The sequence below is a fragment of the Vidua chalybeata genome, chromosome 4, assembly GCF_026979565.1.
Source record: "Vidua chalybeata isolate OUT-0048 chromosome 4, bVidCha1 merged haplotype, whole genome shotgun sequence".
Classification (NCBI taxonomy): domain Eukaryota; kingdom Metazoa; phylum Chordata; class Aves; order Passeriformes; family Viduidae; genus Vidua; species Vidua chalybeata.
Window position 1 is genome coordinate 57,492,088 of NC_071533.1, and position 24,788 is coordinate 57,516,875.

The 24,788-nt window shown below is 38.1% G+C and overlaps 1 protein-coding gene across 13 annotated transcripts in view; it reads left to right on the forward strand.

The window, feature by feature from the left end:
* Positions 1-24,788, forward strand: part of LDB2 (LIM domain binding 2) — a 212,513-nt gene that overhangs the window by 22,943 nt on the left and 164,782 nt on the right. The window lies entirely within an intron of this gene.

A 24,788-nucleotide genomic window follows, 5' to 3' on the forward strand; every position in this document is an offset into this window, starting at 1 on the left:
AAGAGCATCTATAGACTGAACGCTTTCTCACATGTCAGTGCTCTCACAGGCTGGCATGTCAGAAAAGGCTTTGCAGTTTTGTTTTTTAGGGTGTCACAAGCTAGCACAAGCATGCAAGCCTTATTCATTGCATGAAATTTTAAGAAATAAGTTGGATCACTGAATAAATGGAAGGAGTGAAGCTGTCAATGCTGGCAGTGAATGTTTAACATATGAATTACATGCTTCGTCCTTCAGCCCATCTAACTACTCTTGTGCACCTGATCAGAGCTCATTGATGCGCTGTCATATCACTCTCTTACAGTGAAACAATTTTTGAAGAATGTCCAAATCTGCCTGCCTAGGATCTTGTATTAATACTCATTGCATTGTATGTGAGTACTTCCCAAGTGTCAGAATAACAATGATATCTCTCTCTTCCTTCCCCAGCAGGGATGGAAACAGTTAGTTTGTTCTTTCGTCATAAGGAAACTCAGAAGGGGTCAGGGAGGCAGGATGGTTAACAATATGGTTTTGTAACTTAGCTGGATGGGTGGATTTCAGCTCCATTGTTGCTTTCTTCCTGCTTTGTGGTGGTTGCATGCTCACTTGCCAGTTTCCCTTCCTGGTCATTGGCACAACTCAAAAGAGGAAAGGAAGGCTTTAAGTGGCTGGGTACAGAATTGAGGCTGGGAAGAGGTGAGGTGGTGTATGAAACAGACTGATAAGAGGCTTGATGACACGATTAGATAGAGGAGCTTTAGAAGGCTAAAGTCAGACCTGCTGAGAAAGATTTATTGCAGTAGAAAGAGGTCATGTATTTTTCTCTTGTGAAGCCCCATAGGAATGGACTAGAGTGCAGAGAACTATGTGACAGGCCTAATAGTAAAGGAAGATGAGTTAGTTTTCTCCCACAAACCAGTGGAGAAGAACTCATACACTGTATGGGTAAATATGCAAGGTGGAAGTTGTGAGGTAGGCCTCAGCTTTGCTGTAGTTGGGGGCCATTTAGTAGCTTCTTCTCCCAAAGGCAGTGACTTTACAGGATCCTTCTAGTAGTCTATTCATGTACCAGAAAGAGACTGAAAATATTTTTGAGGGAAAGAAAAGAATAAAAATCCATTGCTGACAGTAAATATTTTTTTATTTATCTCAAAAACATTTTATGTAACCTTTGAATGAGACAGCTGTGAGATATTTCATCCTTTAATCTTCTGAGATAGTTTGGATGGAAGATGGGAGTAGAACAGGAAAGACAGGGTGGTGCTGAGAAGCTCAGAGCCAGGGGACTGTGGAGTAGAGGACCATTCTCCCTCATTGAGGCAGGAGACAACACTGGCTCAAACATGTCAGACCTGCTGGCTGCATGGTCAGATCAAAGAAATGCTGCATCCTCACACACTAGGTTTTTCTAGGCTTTCCAGAGTGTTTGAAATGCAGAGGGTTTGCATTTCTTCTTTAAGAAGATAAAATGTCTGTGCACTGTATGTCCACTCCAACCCTCCATACAAACAGCAGGAGTGACACAGCGAAGTGTAACGATGCAGCATTGCACGTGATATTTCCACTGTGCTCAGTAATTCTGACAGGATTCTTAATGCAGGGAGTATTTGCAGTATGAATTGCTGCCAGAACTACAGGCACATTGTTGCTAGAACAGCAAACAGCAGAGAGCTAAAAATACCAGGGGTCAAAATTTACTATTGGAATAAATCTGAGAACTGCATTAGTTTTGAGGGACTTTCTCATGCATGACCAATTTGCCACACATGTTGCTTGATATCCAGCCATACAAGCTCTTTGTTTTCTCAGTTTTTGTAGTACAGGATTTGTCCATCTCTGCTGTATGTCTTTTTGGAAGCAAAATGCCTGGCATTTCATAATTCTCTTTCCCTCTCTATTTATTTTTCTTTTTATGTTTTTTTCTTCCTCTATTTTTTAACCCTTCCTTGGTTTTGCTCACCTTTGGTTCAGGAAAACTGATGTCTTTAGAAGCTGTCAATGCACAGGATATTCCAGATCTAGATGGTGATTGATAGGTCCTGTACTGAACCTTGTTGTCTTTCTTCATCCCCTTCCCTTACTGTGTTTCATTTCCTTTTCCCCTCGACAACACAGTGGTTTCCAAACTGAATGTCTTTGGCTCTCCTGTGGCTTTAAAAATACTTCAAATTCAGATATTTTGGGAGTTCTGGAAAGAGAGAAAGAATGGTTGAGGGCTTTTGTCTTCCTCTTATTTTCTGATGGAGTCTGAATTTCCTTGAATTCCCATGGGAACTTCCCATGGGAAAGAGAACAACTTTCACAAGGAACAGCTTTGCCAGGCTATCTTGAAGTTAGACCCTGGGAACTTGCACAGCTCTTCACCTGTACTATGAATGCAACAGTCAGGATATCTCCTATAATCTTCATCTTGGGATTCAGACTGCAAATAAATGTTCATTCAATTAAAAACAAACAAACAAACAAACAAACCCAAAAAACAGGTGTCCACCTCTTACTAGGCTTCTGTCAGAGAATAAAAATTCTTCCTTTTTTCAGTAGTGTCATCTCTTGCCTTTGCTGAGGTTTTTGCAACCAAGACTTGTCTCTATTCTCCTATTTTCCTTTTGAATTTGGATTTGGTTCACGTATTTGTTCTTTTATAAAGTGGAACACAGTAGCAGAGGCAATTCTTTGCACATCGCTCCCTGCGCTAGTGTCCCCTCCATGACCAGAACAGCCTGATTGGCTGGCAAAGCCCCTCATATGATAGTTTTATATATTTGTTTAATATTATTGCAACTCTCTAAACAGTTTCCACACAGCCAAACTTTGATTATATCCTCTACATTGTGGGTATATTATCCTGGCTCTATTTTCTGTTGAACTCTGCACTGTTCAAACCTGAAACTCCCTGGTGCTGATGTGACTTCACTTGGAATGGAAAGTTTTAAGCCAGCCCATCTTCCACCTCCATATTTTTAAGTGATAGCCTGAAAGAAGTTGAAAGTTGATTTATACAGCCCAAGAACAATTTATCTTTGTGTAGACATCTCTGTGTGCTGTGATAGCAGAGAATTCTTACGGGAGTGTGAAGTAACCTGTGCAGTATTTGGGGCAAAACTGCTGATGGCAGGAAAAAGAAGTGTTTCCTGACCACTTCTATTTTCATGGGGTTGAAAACAATGTTGGCCATTACTTGTTGACTGAGATGCTGCCTTGATCCTTTTGGCCTCAGAGACCAAGAATAAATGTACCAAAGGCTTAACATGAATCAGTTACAGGCAGTTATTTGCTACACTGAATAACACAATCTAGACATTTTCACCCTATCTACATGTTAGCTTTGGCTTAATAGTTCAGGAGGATGATCCAGAAAATAGCTCTCCTGGCTTAGTAATTTCAGCAAACATTTATTTATATATACATATACATATACATATACATATAAACTGCATGCAGACTGAAATTCATTCAAATAATAAATATTTGAATGAATAATAAAATTCCCTCACATGCCACATGTTTTCTACAGTCTATTAGTATTTATTTGTGTGTGTGTTTAAAATAACACTGGATAGAAATGCTAGTCCAGGCTTTTTTTCTTGTGCATGATTCAGCTTAACCCTTCTCCCCATGGTGGACTATTCCTACACTCCATTCCCACAGGAGGTTTTCCTCTCCTGAGATGGGTTGTAATCCCATAAGTATTAGGGTAAACCCATAAATATCACGATAAACAAGCCTGATCGCTAATCAGCACTTGGCATTTCCCAGGTGGAACAACACCTGTTCTTTTGGACATGGGGAATATACAGTGAAACCATTTCTATGACAATAAATAATGTTTTGTTAGTTTTGAAATTAGTCTTCTAAAACATACAAAGAACTGAGGAAAATTTTGGATGCATAATTCTATTAAACATGCTTGTCTGAGTTTCTGTTGATAAGAGTTGATGAATGCTGATGCTACACTGGCCAGATTAATTAGGGAATATATATCTGACCAACAGAAACAAGAAAGGCACCTGCCATACAGGAGCATTTTAAATGCAGCTTCCACCTTTAGGACTGGATGACAGATTATGAAGGAGGAAGATAGTATCACCTGTGTAATCCTGCTATGAGCTTTCATTAAACAATCCAAAGTGATAAAGAAAAAGCAGGAGGAAGCTTTTATAGAAATGTTACCCCTCTTAGGCATCCCTACTTAAACCATCAGCCTGTTGATCATGTTACACTACAGGCCTCTGGGCCTTTTCCCTCCTTTTCTAGGCCACCTCTGAATCATGTTAATTGGTTTTGTTAGTGTTCTGTTGTGTTTATATTTGAGACTTTGGTTGATTTTTTGTTTAGTTGTTTTTTTTTTTCTTAAATCTGGCTACTTTAATTTGAAGGGTCTAATTCAGACTTGTAAATTTCAGCAGTCAGATTTAAATATCTTGGCCATAATGTTCATACTGCACTGAAATATTGAATCTGTTCTCGCTAACAAGGCAGTTTTTCACACATTAAAGGAATATGTCGAATGTTGAATCTGTTATACTCCTCAAGTGTTGGATCTCTCCCCTACTCAGAACAGCAGTCCTCATCACAGATTGCAATTCAACAGTAAAATATTGAAATTCTATTGAATCACATGGATTCTCCCCATGCTTCAGTTCTTAAAAGAAAAACCCCAAAAACAAAGCTCAATTAACCCCTAGAGCCTGAGACAAAATTTCATTGACACTGTTAAAAGAAGAAGTGCTTTAAAGTACTATATTAACTTTTAGCTTTATATGTCCTCTGCAAATATTAGGGGAGAGAAACAGCCAACATGACCCAGAGTAATTGTATATAATATGTACTGCCTATTTCTTCCCTGTATCTTTTCAGGTTTAGTGTCTGGCACAGTCTGTGTCTCTGCTCAGAGCTTGGGTAAAACCAATATGCCTATTAGCTCTCTGTAAACTCTGTTTATATGGTCTCCTGGACCTCTTCAGGAGACATTTAATTTACTGATAAATACCTCAGCTCTTTTATAGGTAAATGATCGAATTCTGTGCTTCAGTAAAACTGAGGTAATAACACATTTTAACAAAAAATGAAATAGCTGGAGCTTTAGGATACTACTTATAAAAAATAAAACCTTCTAAAATAGAATTTTTAGTGAAATAGCAGACAAAGCTGTACAAGAAGTATCTTTAAAAAGCAACATTACTGCATGATTAGACTTTGTTTTTAGAGTTAACAGTACTGAGTTGCACATACTTATTGATGCCGTTTTCAAAGTCCATAAATAGTGCTTCAGCTCCTGTATGGAAAGAGGATGTTGCAGAAATAATTGTGACATGATGTGATAACCTCTTCCTAAAAAAAAAAAAAAAAAAAGGAAAAAAGCAAATCAAAACAATACTGCAGTGTTCTGGCCATCAGGAAACCATGACAATGCTCCCACCTTTTTCCTGTGGCTTAACCAGAGTTCCTTCCAGGCTACAGAGATAACTAACTGCTGCAGACTGGATCCTGTGCCAAATGAAAAGAAAGTAATTTATTTTTTTGTTAAATTTATATTTGATTAAAAATTAATCTTAACGACAACTTCTTTTTGACACTCAATTTTACAGCTCTTCAGCTAAAATACTAACACTGCCTAACTTCTTAGTGTGAATGTTCCTCCAGCAGGACAAGGATGAAAAATTACTTCATTTTGTAAATTTGTATTTCATAAACTAACTGTGGTTGAATAAGAAGGTTGTTCTCTGTTTCTGCTTAAGAAAAAATGACTTGAAGTTAACGTTTGTGGTTCTCTGGGATTTGAGTATTCATGAAACAGCTCAATTTGTCAATAATACTTTTTAAAGTGCATGTGACTCAGGGAGACCTTTCACAGTGTTCGAAAGGCAGATGTAGTCCCCTACATGTGAACTTTTGGGGTTGTATACCTTTATGGACATCCTCCTATTCTCTGTGCATCCATGGGTGTGTTTTACTGCCCCTCTGTTCTTTGGGTAGGGTGGAGCTAGAGCAGCTCTCCAGCCAAGGCTACAGAAGCACATGAGTTGTAGCTTTAGAAGTCCTTGGTGTCTTGCTTAGAATGATGCCACTTTTATGTGTTTAGGAATGGCATGTCTCTGGGAAGTGCAGCATGGATTAGGAACTGGCTGTGACATCAGGGTACCAAGAAATCCTTGCTGGGCAAGAAGGAGTCTCTCTGGTGTGTGTGAGTGTTGCTGGGATCCACAGGGCCTCACTGTGCTTCCCATCAACACACAAACACACAGAGTTATTGCATGCTCCCCTTACAGATAGGGAATTTTTTTCTAGTCACTTGTTTTTAGCTCAGCTCACTCAGTTAATTTCCACAGGCATTTTGCAGGATTATTTATGCTTCAGCCTGTACTTAGCAGCCAAGTTATTTTTTTTTCTGACTGGCTACTAATGAAGAGTAAGTCAATTTATCCTCATCAGTTAAATTATAAATACAGAGAAAACAGAGTAAAAACGTCACCACATGGAGATGGCTTTGCTTTTTTCCATTCCTTAAATCCTGTTTTATGTAAATTGAGATAAATATTTATAAAAAATGCTGGGCACAGTAACCCTCTTTTTAAAACTATTTGGATTAGCTTGTGAGATGTAACTATTGATAACACAGTTTGGTACCTTTGCAAATAGATTTACTTTGTACAGCAATGTCTTCCATTAAGTTTTAAAATAAATGTTGTGTTTTATTTGAGCTGTGTAAGAAAATAACTTGTGAACCACCAAAATAAAGAAAAGTTGTCAGAAGAAGGTATTGTGCATATTGTGATTTTAAAAAAAGAAAATGTCTTACTTGCAGGCCAAAATTTGTCCCCATGTGTCACCACATGCTTTTAGTTGGGGAATAATTAGCATTGATTCTATGATTGTAGAAGGTTGATTAATTGCTTTATTATATCATCTTATACTATATTATACTCTACTTCTTAAGAAACTCAGCAACTCTTCTAGCTAGTCTGACACAGCTTTGACCTAATTGGTCAATCCATCTAAACACCGTCCAGTGTCCAATTAACAAATCACTCTTTGGTAAACAAATCTCCATGACATATTCCACATGTGCACAACAGCAGGTGCAACAAGTGGAGATAAGAATAGTTTCTTATTTTTTTCTCTGATCTTTTCACAGCTTTCCCTGGGAAAATGCCTGGGAAAGTTTGTGCCTGCTCTCTGTGGCTACAGGGCTGCTGCCACACCCATACCAAATGGAATTAAAGAAGACAGACAGGAGGGACTTCATGGAATGTGTGGAGATGTTCTGTGCACCCAAAACATGTGCAGGAAGCAAAGAGTGTCAGTGCAGGTGTGCAGGTCAGCTCCCTGACCCTCAGCACGTGGGGCTGTGGGGAATGAGGCTGCTGATTGTCTCGATCAAAGCCTCTCTCAGAGAGGCTGATCCTGCTCCTGCTGAAATCAATGCCAGGGCTTCCCTGTATTTCAAATGAACAGGGTTAAACTCTTCATTACATGCCCTGGTGTTTGTCCTCTGGTGTGACAACCTTGTGCCATCTCATCCTCACAATTGCTACTTCCGCTGCTGTAAGTGTGCAAGCCAGAGGAGAGTTTTGGGGTTTTTTTCTGAAGTATATAGTGAGGGATTTTGGCGTCTTACGATGTTTATAACAATTAATTGTCAAAAAACACAACAAAAATAGATGGAGCATTAAAGCAAATTTGCAAGCCATTGAAGTAAGGAGCTGCAAATAGAAGCAACGGCTGTATTCTACCTTTAGCTATCAGTATAAAACTCATCAAAGTAAACCAGTTTTATTTAGACATCTGGAAAAGGTACTTTGACAAACATCCACTTGATGACTGTCAGTGTCTTATAAAAAGACTTTGATATCAAAGATCTGCAGAAACTGTCAGAATAAACTGATTGGTTTTTTTTCTTTTGACAGAAGATTGTTTCCTAGCCTTGATTTGTATTGTCTGGATGATATGTTTTCAATATCTTAATACGAAGGATTATTTTTACAAATGTTTTTGTATCTACTTGTGCAAAATGTCATGACTTCAAGAAGATATATTTACAAGTTAAGCAAACTAGAAATGCAGACTCTGTATCCCTGCTCCTTACAGCACTCTTAATTGTTCTGTCCTCGAGGTTAATGGATAGTGATTTTAAGTATTTGTATTTTTGATAGACTCACAGAGCTTAGGTAATTTATCAAAACCTCTTTTCAAGCAGATGAAGAAAATACAGTAATCATGTCAGTATCTGAAGGGGGGGTGTTAAGAGGATGGAGCTTGGCTCTCTGCTCAGTAGTGCCAAGCAACAGGCAAAGAGGCAATGGGCAGAAACAGATGCCACCTGAATATGAGAAAGAACTTCTTTACTGTGCAGGTGACCACACATGGAAAAGTTTGCCCAGAGAGGTTGTGGAGTCTCCCTCACTGGAGATATTCAAGAACCATCTGGATGCAGCCCTGTGCCATGTGCTCTAGGATGGCCCTGCTTAAGCAGGGAAGTTGGATCAGATGACCCACTGTGGTCTCTCCCAGTCTTACCCCTTCTGTGATACTGTACTTTGAGTGATATCATTTCCTTGCATTTAATGCTACTGAATTAGGGCAAAATGCAGATGATTCTGTTACATATTTTAGCCTTTCTACAGAAGGCTTTTCATCACCCATAATCCAGCATACCTCACTTTAGACAGAAAGAACTGTTTGAGGCAGTAGGTATAACTGCAGATGACTAAACCAGCTTTTTCCTCTTGGCTTTTTTTTTTTTTTTAATCCAGAAAGAAGGTCTTGCCTTGCAGTGTTACTGGAGATACTGAATACATTAAAGTAGGAAGATGAGAGGAATGCCTTGTGGGGACTTCTTGTAAACATGCAGCATGATTGCTTTTTATTGGAAAAGGCATTTCTGCGATGTTCTGTGCAGTGCTGTAGTGCCATAGATATGTTGAAAATGCTATGAAAGCCTTAACTATTTAATTCTCATAATCCATCTGTGAGCACTAAGTGATTAGTTGCAGTTTATCCCACTATGGATGCTGGTGTTGCTACTTGCATAATCCTGCCCTGCAAGGTCCTGCTGGAGATGGCAATGCCCATGCTCAGTGTGGCTGGCAAAACTTCTCTAGATTAATAAGAGAGCTGGCAGGGTGGCCCTGGGCAAACAGAAAAGTCTGCAAGAGGTGAGCAGTTTAAACTTGTTGGAAGAGTAATAGTGTAGTTTCTTGATGGCTACAAGGGTGGTCATACTGACTAATTTTAGGCAACAGATTTAGGACTATAATTTCCTGTTTTGTCATTAGGGAACAGAGACTTCTCATGTATATGAACCAGATCAAGAGGAAAACTAAATTTTAGAATATATATATATGTGTATATATATATTTTTTTTTCTTCTCAGCCTCACTTACAGAGTCTGGAATTTGCTTAAAGGTAGGTTTCTGTACATGTGTTTTTCTGGTACTGAAGATATGCTCTGGCCATTGTCCCAGCTTTGGGAGAGCATATTGTTTTGCAGAAAGGCATTTTATAGACAGATAAAATAAATACAAGAATCTTGAAACATTTTGTTTTAGGAAAGAAGACTGCCTTGGAGTGGATATCCTGTATGGAGTCAGGAAGGTATAGGAGGTTACAGGAGATGCTGTGCTTGCAGTGGCTGCAGATCTAGAAATGGATAACAACAAAGGGGCGGGGGGAGGGAAGTTAGTTGCTTTTTTGATTATTCTCTCAGACACAGATGCTATTTTTGTCTAGCAAATATCAACTCATCAGTATTATAAAACAATCCTACTAAGGAAATACTTTTTTTTTTTTTAAGTTTTTGTTTGCTACAAAATTGCAGAATGTTTGGTCAGCTTTACTTCAAAAATGAAGTTTTTTCATTATTTCACTATTTACTTTCAGGGTGGCTAAACAATAATTCAGTTTCTGTCTGAAATACTACACTATTTCAGACAACTATTTGTGGTGCAGGCAATTACATGATACAATTCCCTCATTTAAGTTTGCCTGTTCAGGGAATCACAGATATCAGCATACTGGACACAACTAGCATTGGCTGCAGCCTTAACATTTGATTAAACAAGTTTGAAGGAAGCTATTTTATACCATTAAGGAGATGCTAGAGTATTACTGGAAATGAGTGTATGCTGCTAAACTTTGTCCTGCAAGGCAATAATACAGGCTATTTTGACTAGTGGAAAAGTTTTTAATGCTGTAGATCAGGTTCTTTGAAAACAGCTTGTATGTTTGTGGTAGCTGTGTCCTGGATTGTATTAACTGGTTTCTTTTTATGACCGTAAGTGTTTGAGCTCACCAACATATATTTCGAGGAAGGAGCTGCTTTCAGCTGATTTGGGTGGGTTACTTTCCTTGACCTAGGGGTTGTGTTCTTCCTTTCTACCTGCACATCTTTCTTGAGGGAAGTGGCCTCCTCTGCTGGTCATTCTGTTTTTTCTTCAAATATGTGAGAGGCAACTAGTATCCACATTTTCCTTTTTTTTTTTTTTTTTTTTTAATCTGCAGAAATGATCTTCAGTTGTTTGTTTTGGCAAATGGTTCCTGAGAAAGGATCCGTGAGAGCAATTGTTACTATCATATTAGCTTCCCCTAAGTTTTTTGTAGCACCACTCCAAATCACCTCCTTTCTCTGCTTTTTGTCTTCTTGACTGCTTTCACTCTGTTTCCTTTGATGATTTTTTTGTTCTTGTTGCCTGTTTATATCTTTTTGTTGTCTTTTCAGTTGTGATTTTTCATCCATCAACTCACTGCTTTTCTAAGCCAAGCCAAAAAAAATGCAGTATTTTGCACCTACATTCACAGAGAGATTTAAATCTTCAAGCTTTTGACTGTAATTTATCTGCCAGTTCTCACCTTTTTTCCCTCTGTATGAACAGCCTGTGTCTTTCCAAATTCCAATTTTGGGATGCTTTTCTCCCGTCCCAGTTTAATTCCTAGGAAGAATAAAATCCTGGCTCCACTGAATGCTCTTTGCTACAGAGCAGTGCCCACACTTTCCATCTCTGTGACTCAGAGTGTACAAAATTAGTGCCTGCAAAGCTCGAAGAGCAGGGAGAAGCTGCAGCTCCCAAGAAACCCTGTTAGCAGGCATCAGCTACTGCTCTCACTGAAGATGGTGATTTTTTCTTCTTCGGGCTTATCCCTGTTGCCTGCCCTGCCTTTTTTCTTTATGCTAGAAGAAGCATTTGTGTAAGTTTCCCAGATCAGGAAAAGATTTCAGTTAGAGAAACTGGGGAAAATGAAAGACTAATTTGATTGGTTTTGTGTGTGTCAAATGAAAATATTTTTTACTTTATTTTTTTCCTTCTTTTTAAGGAATTTAGATTAATTGTTTCCATTTTTTGTTTTCGTGGATTCCGTGATCATAAAGACTACTTAAATGCTGTATTCACGGCCAGAAAAAATGTGCAAAATTCTACATTGTACATCTGTTCAGGTTTTCCTGTGGTAGCCACAGACCTGCCAAAAATATAGATTCATAGGGAATTTCCCAGGTCTCCAATGAAATCTCATGTCAGCTACAAATTTATATAAAAAAAAGGAAAAAAAGTAATAATTTTTTTTTCTTTTTTTTTTTTTTTTGCTTTTACCACACCATTTAAGAAACAAAAGTTACTATCATGCAGAAGGTTCCTGTTTGGAAAGTATTGCAGTTGTAAGTGGAAGATGAGAAATTTGGTGTATTCAGAACATTATATCAACAACTGTAGCTAACAATGTAGTTTTGAGAATAATTTAGGACACAGGATAAAAGTTGTAATGGTTGTTTCCATCTAAATCCAAACTTGTCTCCTTATTTGACTTAAATTTCAAAACTGTGTTTTAATAATTGTGTATCTGATGTAGTTTCATGTATTCAGTGTTTAATTGTTATGCAGAAAACTTACAGTTGGTACAGATAAAAATATTTAAGGGTCTAAAAAGTTAAATTTTCAGATTTTGATTGATCAATATATATACACACACATGACTTATGTGCATATATATATGTATTTATGCATATGTATACACTGATTCATAAATATAGTTTACAATATGTTTTTCTGCTTAATGAAAAAACACCCAGTAGAGCAGGGTGTAAGTAGTCTGTAATGAGCTAAAATCCAAAAAAGCTGAGGTGACCATATTTTGTTCAAAGCTGCATAACTGCCCATTTCAGAATTATGACATAATAGATATTTATAGCTGTCATCACAGTTTTTTTAATTCAACAAGATTTTAAAACATTTGAAACAGCAGATAATATTCTTCTCTGTTTAGGGGTGCTTTCCAGTAAATTTAAGTCAGCTCCTAAATGCTAATGCAAGAGCTAGTTATAGTTCAGTTGAATTTTAACAAGTGTATGGATGGCATGTTTCTGTGAAATAAAATTCAGTGTAACTTTCCAGGGTACTTGCTCTGCCAAGAAATATGTAATTTCCCATGCTAACTGTATTTAATTGTTGGAGGATATCTTGTAGTTTTTAGTGGTAAAAATGGAAAAATACGCCAAAATTGGTCAGGCTAGGTAATACTATTTTGAGCTTAGTCCTACATAGATAGCACTGACTATCTCCATCATTCCTTCTTCCTTGTGGAAAGAAGACAGCCGGGAGGGAGACCCAGTGATGCTCATTTTCTTTCTGTCCTACTTGCGACTGCAGTTGTGGATCCAGACCAAATGGATCACTCCTTAGCCCCAGATTGAGCCCATTTAACTCTGTGTTTTCTAACTTCTTTCTGAGAAACCATTTCCTCTTATAAAAAGGATGGCTTTTGGTTTTAACTGGAATCAATTAACAGAAATGGGTTGGGCTGAACATATACCAGCCAGCTTCAATGGCTGTGTGGTGCTTCTGCAGCACAAGTGGGGAAAGAGAGAGAGCTGAGTGCAGGCTGGGGGGCAATGTGAAGGAATGAGGGAGGGATGAATGATGGAGCTCACTCAGCCCTGTTCCTGGCTGGGCTGCTCCATCAATGACCTCTTTAACTCCTGGTTCTTGTCAAGGTGGTCTCCCTTTAGCCATGCCCACTCTTTTAGTTGCAATAGCACATCTTGAACCACTCCATGAATTGATTTGTCTTGCTGAAGAAATGGAAAGCTACCACAGCAAACCAACAGTGAAATCCCTGCAGTGTTTTGCCAGGTGAATGGCTTACCTGGCTCACACAGGAGCTAGATGAGCCCAAAAGCAGGAGGTGGAGGGCCTGCAGAACCACTAGAGAAAGGGAAGGAGGCTGAAAGGCTGCTCATTTTGGCACAAGGTGTTGTTGGACAGGCTCATCTGTGCTGCTTATCCACACTCTCAAAACAGGATTTATGGCATCCAGGACACTCTGCAGGGAACTTGCCACGCTAGTCACCAAGAAAGACAGGAGGAAAACCAGGACCTGTAAATCTTGTCTTTGCTTTGGTCTTCAGGGAAACACTTCATTAGGGCTGTTGGCTTCCTGAGGCAGCCATTTATCCCTTTCTGGCCCAAATTTACTTCTTTGCCTAAGGTGCTCGTGATGAAGAGGTTCCTCAGCTGTCTTGCTCGTGCTGAGCTAATGGGCCTAGAGAGCTGCAATCTGTGCTTACTGAGCAGGGTGGGGCTGGAGAAGAGACTCTAGACCACAGGTTAGGGAGTAGGGCACTCACTTCACCAAAGGAGCCTGGTTGACATAAATGTTGCAAAAGGTAACTGAGGAATTCAGGAGTATTTTGAGAACACTTTCAAATTCTATTGCCTGAATTTTCCTATCTGCTTCTAAGCAATTTAGTGGAACTAGGTCATGATACCTTACAGGATAGAATCTTTCTGTGCCAGAATATAATGATTTTCACATCCAAATGTCTTATATACATATCCATATAACAGATGTGGCTGTGATCCAAGCTGTGACAGGTTGGTGTCAAGGATTGTGGCATATGAATAAGGACCAAATACCAATGGCAAATAAAGACTTTCCTGTCCTCCACTGATTATCCATGGGCTATGACGAACAGTGGAATTACTATGATATTTTCCTATCAATATCATTGTCCCAGGCAGAATTAAGGTTTAAAATCAACATTTGCATTTTTTTCATCGAAACAGTAATGTTTCAATAAAAATGGGCTGGAAGTTTTAAGAAAGACAATTATCCATTATTAAAAACATCAGATAAAACGAATCAAATTTAAGTATCCTGTATTTATATATCTCAGTGTACTGCAGTACCTTTCAATCAAATGACAGTTGCTTTATAGTGATTGTGGTACCAGTCATAATGAAGTAAGAGGTGAAAACCATAATAATTTAATTAATTAAACTTCAAACATTAATTTTCCCTGTATTTGAGTCATAGTTTTGGGAAAGAATAACAGAAAAGTTGTGTTTGTTATTGGAAGTTGTTCCTTCATAGAAGCGTTGGTTTAGCTATTTTTTTATTATTTTCTAAGCTTCACACAGTGGTTTGATTCTGATTTAGTTAATGTTCAGCCTATTCAGAAGGGTAAAATTACTGGGATGAGCTTTACTGCTGTAATGGAGGTCTTGAGAAATTTAAATTGAGAAGTATTCTAATGCATCTCTGTAGAATATTATCTGCCTCACTTCTGAATGCTTTGCTACCATGTGCAGAACATGGCACATAAGTGGCTTTCGGGGCTCGATGCACTTATGCAAGTGTTTTTCCTTGCTGTCTCTTAACACAACAAAAAGACACTTGAAGCCTTTACTTGGGGCTTATCTTTATTCCAGATTTAAATGTAAAGAGACCAAAGTCCATCACAATGCACCTGCAGGCTTTTTTCTTTCAACTCTAGACATGGTGATGATTTTCAATGAAAAATTCTGTTGCCAAGGAATTGCTGAAGTGAAAGTTTGCAAAATTCCATTGTTTAAGATAGAGCCAAGATTAAATTTAAAAAAATATATTTTTGCAATGGGTTGCAGGTAAAAATTGTTTATAAGCTTATATTAGCTAGTCAGGGAACATAAACTTTATTTTGTGCTTTACACAGACTGTTCTACAGTGCAAATGTTGAACTGCATCTAACAAATTATCTAAGGAATATGCCCTGTGAACAGTTGCAAACATTATATGCTGAGATGTGTTCAATACACTGTTCATTGAGCAACTCTGAAGAGTAATAGTAATAATAATAATAGGAGCCTATTTGCAGACAGTTGCAAGCAGGAGAAATGGCTAAATGCTTCAGTTAAATTATTCCTTATTTGCCTTGTCTATGCTATGTGGTAACAGTTAATAATATAATGTGTTTTAGTAATGGATTGAGTTTTTTTCCTGCATTACTTCCTCTGTCCAGACTATTCTCTTCCATTAGCCCATTCTCAGTGGTTTATTTGTTTGTAAAGTCCATCCAATGGTTATAGGCTGACTTCAAACTTGGCTTTCCTACTATGTCCAAGTGATGAAGTAATGTCTTTTGTGGACACTTATCCAGCAGATCTACTAGAGGGTTTTACTGCTGGAGGTTTGGTAATAGCTGTGCTGAGTATCAAAGCTGAAGATTAATATGGACCTTGACCCTCCCTTACACATTTCGGAAGATTTCTAACCCCATTTTCTGATCTTTAATATTATAAGATACTTTTACAAATATTATAATTGAGATTTTCAGATAATCAGACTTAAGATAGTATTAGGTCAGTTTAAAATTACATCACTTGAAGTTCTAATATAAGACTTTACACCTCACTAAGCTTTCCTATTTGTGTTTAACTCATCTGTTACTTTCTGCATAGAAAAGTATTTAAGCTTGTAGAAGAACATGTCTTCTCTGAGCTGTTTATAACAAGCTGATTAATGTAATGTGTTACAAATAATGTGGTATTCAGTTGTTTGGGGTCTTTTTAAACTAAATCAGTTCATGTCAGATTTTATAAAAATGCTAACGGCACAAAATATATTCAGATACATCCATCTAAAAGCAGAGGAACATTGTGCAGTAGAGTGAAGCAAGTGGAATTTCAGTGTATGCAGTAGATATTGCCACTTGCATAACAATTCACCTCTCTCTGTTGCTAGTGAATATTCATATTCCCATAGTAAGGCTCTTTGTATTTACTGTTCTGCCGAAGTGCGAGATGGCATCCAAGCCCTCTAGTGTTTTATTGGAGTAGACATGTCATTTGCAATGTTATTCTAAGCCTCCCTAAACAGAACAAGCTAAGATGAACAATACTCTTGTATACCTCTCCCAAAACTCCTTACAATGTAAATGTAATGTGATATTGACTCCTTTATAACTGCCTCTTTTTGTAAAATCCCTTACACTGGCTTGACTTGAAATAAGAGTGAAGGTGGGGGGAAGGGAGAGAGTGAGCTTCTCTGCACCCTGAGCAGACCATATTTGTAGCCCAGAAAGCAAACTAGGAATCACCTGCATTAGAAGGAATAGATTCTAGTGTACAGGAGAGAACTATTACACAGAAAACAAATTCTGTAAGTTATACATGAATCCATTCAAGGATTCTGCTTTTTGCATATGTGGAGTACCAACTTTCCAATAGCCATCACTGCCTGTCTGTAGAAGCACAGCTTGTAACTGTGAACCATAGACTGCTTAAAAATAAGTAATCAGCATGATTCCTGGCAGTGTTCCCTGCTCTGGCTAGTCCTGCCTTCATGGCTGTTCCCTTGCTTCTTACACCGTCCTTCCTACCTGTGCTCTTCTCCAGGCCTTCCACTCTTACCTCAAGTTTTCACATGCTTCATCTTTTCAGGAAAGCAGCAGCTCCTGGTACCAACAGTACCTCGGGGGCCATGGTTGTTTGCCTTCTCTTCCTCACTCTCCCCGGCTGCCTTTCCTCTCAGTCAGCTCATTACCTCGGCAGGTTAAGTAACACCCAAGAGTTACATGCAAATTTTAGCACACCACATTTACAGCGGCATTGGCTACTTTTTGCTAGGGAGGTCCCACTGGACTGACCTGGGCACAAAGCAGGACAGCACGAGGCGCTCTCCCTGGCTTTGAGGGGGCTGTTTTCTCTGGAACAGCGTGGCTGTTCTCTGAGAAGGCTGAGATGCAGTGGAGTTTCATGCAAAGCCTGAAATCAGGACTGTCCAGGTTAGATCCAGACAGGAAGCAAGGATACAGCACAGCTTCAGATGCTTCAAATGTTTCAAAACAGATGTAAATAACTTCTGTCTTGAAAGGGATTCAAACCTATCTGCATAGTCACCCTTATCAGCTTGTTCTCCTTCAGTTAATTTGTACAATGTTTGTGTGCAAATAGGGCTTTAAAGTGATCAGACAGCATAATTAAGCAAAACTGTACTTTAGAAATACCAAGTGAGTTTCCTCTTCATCTTGGTGGGAAAAGAGATAACAGCCATCAGGTCTCACTCTTTAGAGTGACAGAGTTGTATGACTGTAGCTGCTCTTCAGTGCCTCTCTAATCAAGGTGCTTTTCTTCAGATCACAGTTGATGCTTTGGGAAATCTTCATCAGCCTTCAGTGCACTGCAAGGACTGGTAATGCAAACATGGAAATAACAACCTGTTGTTCTGATGGGTTGTTGTGAGTTGTGCAGAGGCTGGTGAATGTACAAAATCAGAAGGGTGCTGGAAGGTTTGTTTTTAACTGTGCCAGAAAGGGCTGAGCTGGTGGTGTGCTTGATCAGGACATGCTCGATCCTGAGGGCATGCAGTCCAGTTTCAATGGTGCAGCCCTGCAAACTGCTGAGGGCTTTTCTGAGAGCCATGGGACAGGGATTCAAATCCTGCAGACAGACAGACAGACAGACAGACACCACTAGGCAGAGTAAGGTAAATACTTGATTGCTTCTATCCACTGTCCTTATTATGTGTATTCCCAAATATATGAAGGCAGAGTTTTTGTCCTCAGACTGTGTGGTGACTTTTGTGCACCTGTATTCATTGTATTATTTCTATCTGTATTCTCTAGAAATAGGCCATTACAGGTAAGTCATATTTATTCAGGTAGTTATTCAGTGCTTGTTCCCTAATGAAAACCTCATTGCCACAGGTTTCTGTCAGGTCAGGAGCCATTCAGAGCAGCAGATGGGAGCCAGGTGTCTCATTCCAGTTAGATTTCTTTGGCTTTTTTGTATTGCAACTGTGATCCTGTTGGGTGTCCTTTTTGCCAGTATAGTTGTTATATGCGAGTTAAAAGTACTGATTTTGTTTAGTGATTATTGCTATCAATAAAGATAATTTTAGTAATTATCTTCCTATAACATCTTAATTTTGTACCATGACAGAGTTGTATTTACTATTTGATTTTATTGCAGTCTGTTAATTTGAATCTGATTTTTCTTACCTTATTACAGTATGCAATAGCCATTATATTTTATAAATATAAATTACTTATGACTTGAAACACTTGAGAGGACATTATAACTTGTCATTTTATATTTTGTAAAACAGATTTTAATTATTTTGTCAAGAAAACTTTAGGATAAAATGTGCCTACCTGTAAATGAGCAGTGTAGCTTAACTTGGCCGGGACATCTAATGTAACTTGAGTAAGACAACAGCTTTGCTTTGTGTGTCTTGCAAGGGTGATACTTTACTCAAAAATAATGATTCTTAGAACTGTCTTTTCATGGGAGTTTTTCCTTGCCCTCAACACTTCAGCACATACAAGAACTCATTTTACAGACATATATGTGTATGTAGTTAAAGATGGGGCGTATTTCAGACAGCACCAGCTGCCTCTGACGGAAGAGAAGGGGAATGCAATTGCTTCCATGGAAGTCTGTACATATTTGCCAGAATTTATAAATGTTTACAAGTAACTGGTCTTCGCATAAGCAGGGCCCTCAGGGAGTGCTAGGCCCCCATCTGCTGGAGAGTTTTATGTCAATTCTGGTGATTTTTAGGTTATTTTTCCTGCATTTTTCTCTAAGAATTATCATCACTTGGCTTACTTAAATGCTGATAGTGCCTGGAGAGGCAAAGGCCTTATTGTTTGGAGTAGTCTGCATACATATGGTGAGAGACAGTTTCTCTCCCAACAAGTTTTCCATCTAAATAAACAAGGTTAACAGGGCTGGGAAGAAGCAGTAACTCCCCATTTCACGGAGGAAGTACCAGAAAGTGAGAGGAGCTGAGCACTGAGCCCCAATCCTGACAGGCACCAAAACGTTTGCTCCTGGCAGGGCCAGAGGGTTTTGGAAAATATTTTCAAGTTGAAAACAGTTGGAAATGTACTTCAAGAAAAATAAACATTGCGATCTGCTTGGATAGCTAAGCAGGAATGGCACAGAACTTGGTATCCCAGAGGTTCTGGGGATTAAAGGCTTTCAACTATTTTTATGACCTTTTGGGGATATTTTGTGGCCTCCTGAGTATTTTTTGGTAGCTAAATTTGCAGCTTTTCCTTGTCGTAATGCTGCCTAGAGTGTGCCTTTGACTGGAGTCTCTTGACTGTACTTACACAGCAAACATGTGACTGAAGTCTAAGTGTGAAATGATCTGCTCCTTGCTGGTTTTGAGGAGCCTGAGAAGGTAGCTGAGATGCCTGCCTCGCTGTTTATAGAGAAGGCTTGCCTGAGGACACAGATGGGGGCTCTTTCTAGGATGCTGCTTGTCTTCGGTGCACTATTGGTTGCATGACTCAGGAGCATGTAACTGAGATCAGTCAGGCTTGTACAGAAATTCCTTCCTTTGCCCCATCTCTCCCCCAGCATGGCCACTGCAGAAAGTAGCAATGAGAGTGCTCCTGGAGCCAGCCTTACAGCTCTTGGCAGCCACCTCAGGGCAGTGTGTTCCATTGGCTGGAGTAAGAATAATTACACACTTGAATTTCACACTCATCTTTAAGGGCACCTCTAATTATGAATGCATTACAGATTACACTTAAGATTGGGAATGTTTAAAAACAGACATTTGTCATCAGCAGGGAAGCCTTTAAGAAGGTAAATCTTATATTACTATTTCCCTCTTCTCCCATGTAGGAATAGTAGTGGGCGTAGAGGAAAATCTCTGGTATGGTAGAGGAAAACCCTCTCTGTCCAGTGGAGACAGCATTCCCAAGAGAGAGCATCCAGGTTTGGGAATTCTTTGGGAAAGCTGTTATTTTTCTTCTATTAGACCAAAGAAATAGGTCACAGTCCTGCCCAGAGAAACTAGACTGAAGCTGAGCCCAAATTGTGCCAGCACAGAGTGGCACACAGTGTAGTTTGAAGAGACTGGATTATCATGTTGGGATGATTTGCAGGGAAAATGAATATTTAGGTAGAAATGCATATTTCGTAGAATCCTATTTATTGCTGCAAATTACAGTCACTTTGAAAGTGGATTGATTTTCCTGTTTCCTCTGAAATCCTCCTTTCATTCTCTGACCTGATGTGGTATAGAAAGAATCAAACCATCTCTATATTAAAAAAAGAGAGAGAAATTGTACTCAAACCATAAAAAGCTTTTTGGTTTCTTCAAAAGAAGAAAGGCAGTCTTGCCATAAATTTGGTAAACTGCATTTATAGTGCTTATGCCCACAGATTTAGCTTGTAACAGGGAAATGTGCTATGTTTAAATACCCAGAAGGAGTCTGGAAGACAGATTTGTCCTGATAACTTGTCATTTACCAAAATGGGTAGTGATAATTGGACACAGGAGACACTTGCAGATGAGCCTTTAGTGACAGTGCTGATAGTTACTGAAAACATAAAATATCTTCATGGTGGAGCTCTGTCATCAGCCCAGGCAATGTCCCCAGCAAACACCATATACATCATTGCCAACTGCATTTGATCAAAATACTCTCACTTCAATCCCTTTCCTGGTCTTTAAAATATTCTACTACTGTACATATTAAAATTTACAGAATATTAATGAAATTGGAGAAGTGTAAGGGGGATGGATAATCCCATCCTTCCCATGTTGCTTTTGGCTGTGATGGCTCTGGCCTGGAGTGAAGCAGGCATATTAGTTATCTACCAGGTATGAACCTGTTTTCTGAACCTCACTCCCCTTGATCAGCATTATATTACTAATCTTCACCTTTTAGCTGCCCTGTTGGCATCCTATGTCATGGACTCAATGTTGCTCTGATGGAGTGGAAAAAGATGAAGAAGCAAATTACTTCTTTGAAGAGTGAATTAGCACACTTAACTGAGAATCCGGGTAACAAAAAGCCCCCCAAAGTTTCTTAATTAGAACCTTTTCTCTTGCATTGCTTTTAAGTTTAATTTATTGCAACTTCCTTGTTATTTAGCTTGTGCTTTTGAGAAAATATGGGGGGTTTTGTGGGGCATTGTACACAACTATGATATAATTGCAGAAATCCCTGCAAAAGGTTGTCTATCATTCTGACTTCTCCAACTACACTTCTGCCTGTCAAATAACTTACAAGAACTGGGATGGTTTTTTACTGCATTTCACATGCTTGAATGCCACAGCTTAGATGCAGGATACTTATCACCTTGCTCTGTGCTGCCTTTTCAGCACTTTTAACTAGTCCCTTTCCTACTTCTTGCAAAGCATGCACAACACTGCCTGCAATGGATGTTTGTATTGCTTAGTTGTAACATTTGGTTTCTAAGGAGCTGCTGAAGATTATATTCAGATGAAGCTAAATTGCCAGCTAAATATTGAATTGAGCAGTAGATGGTGAAGTACCATGTGGTATTTTATTATTAATCTCATCAGGAGGTTGTAAAGAACAATACCAGTAATTAGTCATACCTTCTAACCCTGTAAACCAGGACATATTTGTTATATTGCCCTTCATAGTATACTTTATTAATAAGTTCCTATTTTACTTATCTATTATGATGTAAGAAGGATTGCTGGATCTTAATGAAGGTATTATGTGAATTAAAGAATACAATTTGACTGAACAGGTTAAAATTTATTTATTCATCACTAAATCATTTCTCGGTATGTTAGTGTGTATGATTGAAATGGTAGCGCTTTTTTTTTGAAATGAGACCTTGGATTAATAAATGCTGGAAAAATTTAAGAACTTCCTTTTCTGTCCTTTTGCTGATGTTGTTACCCTAGATATAAGGTATCCAGGCTGTATGTTATATTCATATCCACTGCTTCTAAGACACATGACCTGAATGTGGCAAAAATATAATTTTATAATATAATGCTAAGAAATTATAAGAAAAGGAAATGAGGCCAGTAGCTACCTTATAATGAAGGTTCTGTTTGAGGAAAGGATCCCCGTACAGCAGAGCTGTTAATATCTGCTAAAGCAAATGGCATTTAGGCATGTACATAAACACATACCCCAGTGTTATTGATTAGGATCAGAAATTCTTTTAATTCAATCAAGATAAAACATATGAGCACATTTTCCCTAACTTGTTGCGGATTCAGTAAACTGTGTTTTCAATCACATAATTTTACCTAAAAGTTATTGGGAAGAAAAGGTCAAAGGGAGTTCAGTAACATAGACTGGCTCAAGTTGTCAAGACAGCACAAATACTAAATACATTTATAGATTGAACTTTCAGGCATTTTACTAAAAATTACTTGATTCCAATGTACTTGAAAGAATTTCTCTGCCCATACGTTTGTTGTATGTATGAGTATCAGGTTGGCTGCATGCTTTGAACTGGTAAATATTTACATAGGAAGTTGTTGGTTTATCTGTAGCTATCAAGCTGATGAGTGGCTAGTATAGATCTGATGTGAAGAGAAGTTCCATCTCAAGTCAACCCTCCTTAAAGTAGGCTAGACGTTGAGTCAGTCTGTTTTACCACAAACTTGCTCCCCACAAGCCACAAATTGCCCTTTTAGGAAAGCAAAGCAACCTTAAGGCAATAATAATCTGCACTGCTCAGGCAAAAGCACTTTTTAAATGGGCTTGCAAACATTGCTGTAGAAAGATACAAAGGCAATTAAAACTTCAAATTAATAAAAAAAAAAAAAGACAAAGAAGGTAATGTTAATTTTCAGAATGATCTATCAGTATTTAAACTTAAGTTTGAATTCCCATCTCTATCTTGAATCCTACAGATTGGTTTGTAGAAGAAAAAAATCCTGCTTTTGCTCTTCGGAATTTTCAGTTCTTAATTTATTTTTCTGTCTTTGGCACAAATGAATCCAACTCTGATAAACTTAATGTTATATTTTTTTCAAGCAGTTGAGGAGGAAGAGGGGTATAAACCAGTTTTCAGGTCTTTAGAAAGCACGCTTTAGTGCTTGCCTACTTTTTTGTTTGTTTTATCTTGGAGTGTTGGGGTTTTTATGACTGATTTTTTTTTTTCCCATGGGAGACAGGCTGATCCAACAGACTTTCAAAAACATTGTAATCTGTATTTATTACTCAGTGGAAGACACAAGGCTAATGGAACAAATTGGTGGTTCTGTATACACATGCTGTATTTACCTAGTTCTGCTTAAGTGTGAATGGAAATTTTGCTTGTTGTTTAAGTAATAATTATTTTACCAGCTATATTAGTTCTGGGTATTGATTTTACACTCGCAGTAAATTTGATAAATCTTTTTACAACTATTTAATTGTTTATTTCTTTGTTTGTAGATAATAAAATTAAAAGCTGAGCTGCTAAGAATGAACACACACCTAGAGAAACACAAAAATAATATTTTTCTCAGAAAATTCTTTGCAGATATCAAACTATTTTTTGATCTTTGCACCCACATATATTTAAATATTGAATTTTTTAAATGTTGAAAATAATAAACCACAAATAGTTCTGAATCCAAGTGTCTGAAGTTGGAGTAAGATGCCCACGTAGAAGTCCTAATGAGGAATAAAGTTGTAACCACAGTTAACTGTCCTGCAACTTTTAAATTGAGTTACAGATGCTTAAAGGTGCATGGAACCACTGCAGGGGGGAGAGCAGGGATCTAAACACTAACCAGCCACCAGTAAGTTAGTGAGGCAGAGTCCTGATGAAGACTTCTGTGTTTAAGCATTGTTCCTGGTGGGGGCGAATGGTGAAGAAAAGCATCTTTGGTTAGGAGTGATGTTTTGTTGCTCATTTAGATCATGAACCTTTTGTCAATAAGAACAATTAGTGGGCTAAAGATTCCATTGACCACACGACAAGAATCAATACACACAGTACTTGTTAGTTATTTACCACAGAGTGTATTAAAGCCTGTAGATTCACCATAAATCCTTTAAAGCTATCCTGCTATGATCCTTGCCACAACATGCATTGACACATCAATAAATCCTTTTGACAAGGGCGATATGTGAAAATCAATACCAGTTTATCAGCTATTTCCATGTAGTCTTTTCTACAGAGGTTTAAAGATCTTTTCCCAAAGCTGTACAACTGACATGGTGCAGGGACAGATCTTGAATCAAATAGTGACCTTGATTAATGCTGTTCACACAAAGAAATTTTTAAATCCCATATAAAGGACATACAACCATTTCTTATGAGGCTAACTGTTTGGAAAATGCTTTTTAAAATTTTAATGTTTTTTTTTTTTTGGAAAGTGAATGAACTCTGTGTACACACAGACCATGTTAGGTGCTTTTTTTTTCTCAAAGAGAAAGAAGTTTCTTCTGCTGCTAAAAAATTGCCAGATGTTTTTGTTTCACTAAATTATGTTCTACAACACATTGCTAAAGGCTGTGCTGTCTACTTATTTTGCTATACAAACTTTATTGCATTATAAAAATAGGTTCAATGCATATATTTAAAATGGAAAGTATACAATTTAGGCAGAGTAGAAAAATTTTAGCTGTTTCTTCTGAACGTTTGAGGAACTTTGAACTGATCCTATCTGATTTCAAGTGTCAAGGAATCTCTTAAAAATCTAGGCTCCTTAGGCTTCCAGTGGTGGTTATCTTTCATGTCTAAGTAACAGATTATTTAGATTCCTGTAGGGATTCTTTCTATGCATACTGTCCTCCAAATGCATGCAGTAGTTTTATCCTGAAGTTT